This window comes from Pteropus alecto, unplaced genomic scaffold, assembly GCF_000325575.1.
Source record: "Pteropus alecto unplaced genomic scaffold, ASM32557v1 scaffold25, whole genome shotgun sequence".
NCBI lineage: Eukaryota > Metazoa > Chordata > Mammalia > Chiroptera > Pteropodidae > Pteropus > Pteropus alecto.
The window spans coordinates 33,271,225-33,279,195 of NW_006441955.1; positions in this window are offsets into that span (position 1 = coordinate 33,271,225).

Consider the following 7,971-nt stretch of genomic DNA (forward strand, 5'->3'; position numbering starts at 1 on the left):
CTGGAGCCTCCTTTTGCGCCTTCATCTCTTGCTGCTGCTCCTGCAGTCACTGTCTCAGCAGCTCCTGTTCCTTTTCAGCTGCCTCCTTCCGGGCCCGCTCCTCTGTCCCAGGAAGGTTTTACCGAGGGAAGAAAATGAAGTGAGAACTTTTACCTGACTCCCCTGTATGAGGAGACAGAACCAAATTGGAAGTGCGGGTGGGGAATCGCTGAATGCCCCTGGGCCACACCATCAAGAGCACGTTTCAGCGTGTGAAGGGAGGGCCTTGCCTGGCTGGTGGACAGCTACAACTCCCCTTGTTGTTTTCAGATTCAGCAGAATCTTTTCCATGGAAGAGGGGAAGTGCCTTGTTTCGGGGAGGTTTTGCTCTCACATCTGTCAAAGGGCACTGCGGGAACCCAACCGCCCATGGTGAACCCGGCCTTGCCCCACACCTGCCATGGCCTTCTCCCCAGCGCTGAGTGCTTTGTCTGACTGCAGGATGGATTTCTCTACTGCCAACTGTGACTGCAGGAAGCTCTGGAGGACCTCGTTCGCCTGAGGAACAAAGAAAGAGCGAAGAACTTCAATTTCCACTGGGTAGAACACAACTGTACAAACAAGAATGCACACGGAATTTTTCCTTTGTGTTTAAAATCCTATAGCGGCTCCATGCAAAATGTCCAAGCTCCTCAGACTGACCAGAGTCCCTCCACGTCTTCTGCTTCCTGACTCCCTGCAGTCAAAGGCCTAAAGCAACCAAGCAAACTTCCAACCTGGAAAAAGACACATTCAAAATGGTGAGAAATTCTGTGGTATTTATTCTTGTCCTATCCTCACACACTCCCCATTATGTTACAGTCTTTGTCTATAGGAGGTGGCAACTTAGCTACCAATTTCCTCCTTTGATCCAGAGAGAAGAGCACAGACTTTATTTTCAATGCTCTAATCTGTTTGGGAGCAACCCCTTCAGGCCCACCTGACATGGATTTCAAATGGGCAGGGGAGGAGGAAGTAGTGGCAAAACTTGCATCTCAGGTAGAAAGAAACAGTGGGCTTTGCTCAGGAAAACTGCAGATAGACTGACCTATCTGCAAAAGATGACAAGTGAAAACATAAAATAGACCATCTAAGGCAACAGCTCAGTTCTCAATTCCCTCCTTGAAATCGAATAGAGCAGGGAAGAATTTACTTACAATGTTCTAACCTGGCAGAGGCTGCCTAAGAGACTTATCTCTCTTTTGCCTAAGATGGACTTCAGAGAGAAACAGTGGGCATTGCTTGAAAAAGTTACAGGGAGACTGACCTGATTACCTGCAACAAGACATGGGTGTATGATATTGTGATTTATAATTTAAAAAAATATGTATTTGGTCTTCCTTCTTGTTGCTGGCACATAGCTCCTAATACCCTTGTAATTTTCTAAGTGATGATAGCGATGGGAGTATATTTTGTTATAATATTTGGTCTTTTTGATCTCAGATCCTGAAATGGCTCCAGGGAGATAAAGGTGGAAGGAGACTCTTGTTATTTATGACAAACCCCTTTCTACCACACCTAGTTTATGTGAAGGAGGGACTTTGGATAATCACAGATAATGATAGTTACTAGATAATCCCAGAATGGAGGCTGTTTTCTAGGGGAACCAACCACATGATTAGAGTTGAACTTTCAGCCTTACTTTCCTCCTCAACCTCTGGGGAAGGAAGAGGGGCCTGGAGGTTGAGTTAATCACCAATGACAAATGATTTAGTCAATTACATCTAATGAAGCCTCCACGAGAAACCCCAACTGAAGGTGTTCAGAGAGCTTCTGGGTTGGTAAACAATGGAGGTGCTCAGATGATGGCATTCCCAGAGAGATCATGGAAGTTCCATACCCCTTCCTTACACCTTGCCTGATGCATCCTTTCTATTTTGCTGTTGCTGAATTTTATCCTTTTTAAAAAATAAAAAATAAAATAAACCAGTAATCTAGTAAGTAAACTTTTTTTGACTTCTGTCATCCATTATATTAAATTATTAAACATGCCTGATCCCATCCGATCTCGGAAGTTAAGCAAGGTCGGGCCTGGTTAGTACTTGGATGGAAGACCACCTAGGAAGACCACGTGCTGCAGGCGTAAAAAATAACAGATTTCTAAGTAGACTCTCTGGAGACTTTTGTTAGTGAAGAGCTCTTAACATTTTTAATATGTTCCCTAATATATATTTAATTAAACAAGTATCTTTTATAATAAAATCATTAGAAAATACAGATAAGATAAAAATGAATAACCATTAATTGCTTTATCCAGAGATGCTCACTATTGACATTTGGCTCAGCATTTATTCTTATACTTCCCCAGCACATAGACCCTCTCCTAACACAGGTAACTCCCTTCCTATAGACATTTACTAATGGGCCCAGTTCCAAAGGAATTCATTCAGTCAGATAAGAAAGTGACTGGGTGTGCATGTTTGTTTGTGGGGAAAGAAAGGAGCAAATTTATAATAGGAAAATGAGAGGTTCAGTAACGAGATGCCTGAGGAAGCTGGTCTGTGTGAGGATGAAGGGAATTCTCCTTCCTCTTCTTCTTCTCCATGTACCTCATCATCCTCCTTACCTATGGACACTTTTTCATAAGAGGCCAGATAGTAAATATTTTAGAATTTGCAGGCCATAAGTTCTCTGTCACAACCATTCAGAGATAGCATCATAGACAATAATAGGTAAACAAATGGAGTGGCTGTGTTCCAATAAAACTTTATTTACAAAAGTAGGCAATGGGGTAAATTTGGCCTATGGGTCATAGTTTGGTCACCCCTAATTTAGGTCGATGTGCTACATGCTGGGGGTTATCATGCAGTGATCACCCCAGGTGTCATGGGCTTACAGGTCAGCAGTCCGATTCCAGAATCTCAATCTGTGTCTGCTTCGACATTTGGGTCAAACAGTATACAAAAATTCTTAATGTTTTAGAGCAGAGATATGAAAAAAAAAATGTATTTACTCCATCTGTCTGAGCATCATCCAAGTGAGTTCCTGCCCCGGGGCCTGGGCCATGCATCCACATGTCTGCACAACTAATTATCTAATTCCCAGCTCCTAGCACTGCCAGTAGCTCTTAAGCCAAAGAGAAACAGGTGGTGATAGAATATTGTCAGTGGTAATGAGAAAGAGGCTGATTTGGGGGAGGAAGGGGGAGACACCTTCCCAGGTCTGCAGGCCTTTGCGAGTGAGCGTGGAAGCTTAACATTTGGGTACGTGTCAAAGTGACTTCAGCTAGCCTGAGTGGGCTGGGCATTGGTGAAGGTTGTACAGACTTTTCAGGGGCATTTTCTAGATATGGCCTGTCCATTTGAAGCACACAATAAGATCAACACAGTCCCGTAGATGCAGCACAAGACCATATCTAAGATATAAAGACTTGCAGGCACTGCATCATGTGGCAACTCAAAATCGTAATTTATCCAGTAATATGTGAATGAGCAAATTTTCCTATGAAAAGTGCTTTACTAATATCAATAGAGAATTTATAGAAATTTGATTATAATAGAATAGAAATCCACATGTACAAATACACTATATGCTTGTAATGATAATTTTGCCTCTATATGTTTCCTAGTATAAATACTGGCTTCAACTGTTAAATTCTTTATAGGTTAACTGAAATTATGAGAGAAGTAGTAAGGTCTTAGCTCTTATGGAGAGAATGTGTCTTCACTGGGGTTCTGACTCCCAGAAAAAGAGATTTAGATGCATATGATTTACTTGGCAAGTGATGACAGGAAACCAGAAGAAGGGAAAAGAGGAAAAGGGAGTGTAAGAGAGGAAAAGAAAAAGTCAAAAAGGTGAATCATCAAGCAGGTTACCATTGTTGGAAACGGGAGATCAATCCCAGTGTGGATATTCTGAAGAACTAGGAAGAATGCACTTCAGGCTTATCCCTTTGAAGGGTACTGTGGGATTTATCCCACAACCTATGTTTCCCATTGATGGAGAGTTGCCATAGGGATCTTTTACTCCAAGATTGCAGGCTCTTCTTATGCAAAATGGGCTGCCTTTCACAGCTTAAGGAAAAGCCTGAGAGAGACTAGGAGAAAAACACTTGAGATAGGACATAGCATTATGCTAATGGATGCTCTGACTGCCCTGCTACAATGGGTTTCAGAGTAGAAGCAAGAGACAGAATGAGAAGAGAGTAAGTACCGGAAAAAGCTGAAGCCTGGGTATTGGGAAGCTTATCATATTTAAAATTCTGGATTAAGAAAAAGTTTTCTCTCTTTAAAAACAATAAAAATTTTAAAAAAAGGCAAACTAGTAATGAATGACATTACTGGGCCATATTCCAAGGGAAAGTGAGAACATAATGATTTAGGTAGAGCATTAAAGCTAATTTTTTTAAGTCACATTTTTCAAGTAAGGGAATGTACCATTAGTTTTGAGATGAGGATCCAGAGTTTAAAAGCCAGATCTTGCTCAAAGTAAAGAGTCTATGGGGATGTAATACACAGCATGGTGACTATAGCTAACAGTATTAATTCTATTGTATATATGAAAGTTGTTAAGAGACTAGATCTTAAAAGTTCTCATCACGAGAAAAAAAATTATAACTATGTGAGGGGGTGGATGTTAATTAAACTGTTGTGGTGATCATTTCATAACATATACAGATATCAAATCATTATATTGTACACCTGAAGCTAATATAATATAACTACATCGCAATTTAAATAATTAGCACAAAAAGCCATGCATCAAATTAACAAAATAATATGATTCTGGATCAAAAATTGCTAGTCTATATAGCTAGCAATAAGAAAAAATAAAAGGTACAGAGCTTGGTTTCAATAACATCATATCAAACAATTGTGAGAAGTAAAGTCAGTGTGAATGGGATGGAGAATTCTACACTCTTTTCTCCCAAGAGAACTAAGGATTAATGAGATAACACCACAGATTCATTTAATTCCAAAGAAATGGTGATGAAACTTCAATTAAAAAATAAAAGTGTCTTTATAAGCAGAGTCAGGCCTGGTTAGTACTTGGATGGGAGACCATCTAGGAAGACCGGGTGCTATAGGCATAAAAAAAAAAAAAGTGTCTTTATTAACGAAGAAATACGTTTTGTTGAACATTAAAAATTCTAAGCTTATAATTCCCCATACTAGAGCCCTAGCAAAGTAGTCTTTTTGATATTTTAGGGGCTTACACTTCTGTTTCAAGAACTTATCACACACAAAAAAAAACAACAACTAATTACAACTAATTGAGGTAAATAAGTAATTGTCCTATTTTTTTTAAGCTTTGCGGAGAATAGATACTGTTTCATCCTTCTGAACATTATCCATTATCTCACAACTCTTAGTAGAATCCCAGCCTCATTTAATAATAAAACTACAATGTTATATATAGGAAATATAACAGTATAATATATATTAATCATCTACCATATTCCAGGCACTGTGCTAAACACACTCAATGTTAGCATATTTAGCACATTCACTACCACACCTCCACTGATTCTCAGTGTGATTGTGCTATTTATCAATTCATTGCCTTCCAACTCTAAATCGACCCTTCGTTCCTTGTTCCTAATAAATAATAGAGATGAACCTTTTAAATATGTGTCCAAAGGTTAAGCTTTGTCAGTAGAGAATGTTGGGAGCCATAAAGATAAGAGTCTAGTAAGACACCTCCTTTAGATGTTAAAAGACTAAATCAGTCATTCTTAACATTTGCTGTATATAAACGCCAACTGGAGTGATCTTAAAAAATGCTCATACTTGAATTATGAATCCATCACAGAAACTCTGGTCTAACAGGTCTGGACGTAGATCTGAGCATGAGTGTTTTTAAAAGATGCCTCATCAGGCGATTCTAATTGCAGTCAAGGATGCAAACCACTGGAGTAAACCATCAAAGAAAGTGTGAACTAGAAGTAAACCTGCCATCCCTCACTTCCAATGAATTATGCCCAAGGTTGGTTTGGTGCAATTTGGAAAAAAGAAAAAGTAAAAGGGAAGAAAAGACCCCTGGGGAGCTATAATAACAAACTAGCTATCACATATATTTGCAGCCCGGGGTTTGTTCTAAAATACAGGTTTTATTATTATTCAAATATGATAAAGCCAAGAGATCAGAAGACTATTGCCACTGAGAAGATTGTTTGTTACTCCCAGTTTCCCAGAAGAGGAGGCATGCCACTCCACGCAGGCCACACAGGGAAGCGTGAGGATCAGTCAGGAGACGGGGGAGCAAGAGATTCGGTTGTTATTTCTATAAGAACGGACAGGTGAGGCATGGTAAGCATGGTTAGGATTGGCTAGTTTGAATAATTTCAGCAGGCTCTGGGGCATAGAGGATGTCTTCAGTTGTCTGATATCTGACCCTCAGGTGATTGATTAGAGCAGCTGGATAGTGGCTCAGAGTGTGAGAGCTGCTAGAGGAGGTGGTTTGGGTGTGGACTATGGATTGGTTGGTTTCTATATGAAAAGCACAGTTTAGGGGAATTAATATAGAAACAGAAACTACAATTTACATACCTGTGCTATGATTCACAAAATAGATAAACTGTACCAAACCATAACATGCAAGACAAACTATCTAAGGTCAAACTCTTTTGATGCCAGCTCATTTCCGTCCATAGTTTCTGGAAGAGAAGATAGTCCTAGTGATCTAATGGTGATTCATCAGGGGCCCATATGTTCTACAGATTAAATGACAAACTATATCAGGAACTTATCTACTTTACAAATTCAAAGTAACCCCTGCTGAGACGATCTTACATGTCACTCCAACACACTCCAACCCTCCCTAATGCCCCATTTTTGGGATGCCCCATGATTTTCTATTGTGTATATTTTCCCTTGCTGCCATAAGCTAAATAAATCTAATTTTTTCATGTTTTCTTTTTTTTTTTAAGTTGGTGAGAGTTTAAAGTAAAAGTATAAAATAAAGGAAGTTAAAAAAATCTTTATAAATTTGAATTAAAAAATTAAAAATTATATATATATGTATATAATGGTTTAGCCCACTAAAAAGTCCTTGAAGCAATAGCACTCTCATAATAATGACCAAATCTGGCACCCAGATATTTGTTTTAAAATAATTTTTGCTCACTTTAAGAAAAAAAAAAGAGCACAGTGCTCCTTGTGAAATTACAGATTTCAAGTGTAGGGGGAAAAACACGAAGTGTGGCTACTTCTATGCCAGAAAGCAAGAACACACAAAGGTTGACGGGGTCGTATCAAAAAGAATAGAGAAGCTAACTTAACCGGACATCCGGTGGACAAATCTGGGACCACTTTAACATTGAAAACAATTATGACTATAAGTGATTATAATCATATAATCTAAGTAAATATCTATATCTCACTTTCAGTGTTAGGAAACATGAGGGAAAGAAAAAACAAGGTAAATTACACCATGAGGAAATGAGCAGACAGATCATTTGGGGTATTTTGTATGAAAATGAATCCAGTTCCTTCAAAAAGTCATTAAAATAAATAACAAACTAAAAACATGGGATGACTCTTCTAGACTGAGTCTAAACAGATATAAAAATAAATGTAAGCCATGAAACTTGGTTTGATTCTGGTTCAAAAATATAAATAAATAAAACAGCTATGAAAGTATTTTTACAGACAATTGGGGAAATTTGAGTATAGGCAACTAGAGAATAATAATTAGAGAATTATTCTTTATTATTAACTTTCCTTGGTGTGCTAATAGCACCGTGCTCATTTAATAGATTATTCTTATTCTTAGGAGATGCATGCTGAAGTGTTTAGGGGTGAAGTATCGTAAAGTCTACAACTTATTTGTAAATGATTCATCAAAAAAGTATTGCAAAAAGAGAGCGAGAGAAAATAAACGTGGCAAAATATTAACAAATTTTTAATTTTCATGAAAGGTATGTGGTTGAGTGTTCACTACACTATTCTTTCTACTTTTCTGTATGTTTAAAACGCTTCAACTTCTGGGAAGCGCGGCCAGAAAGGGGGCCGC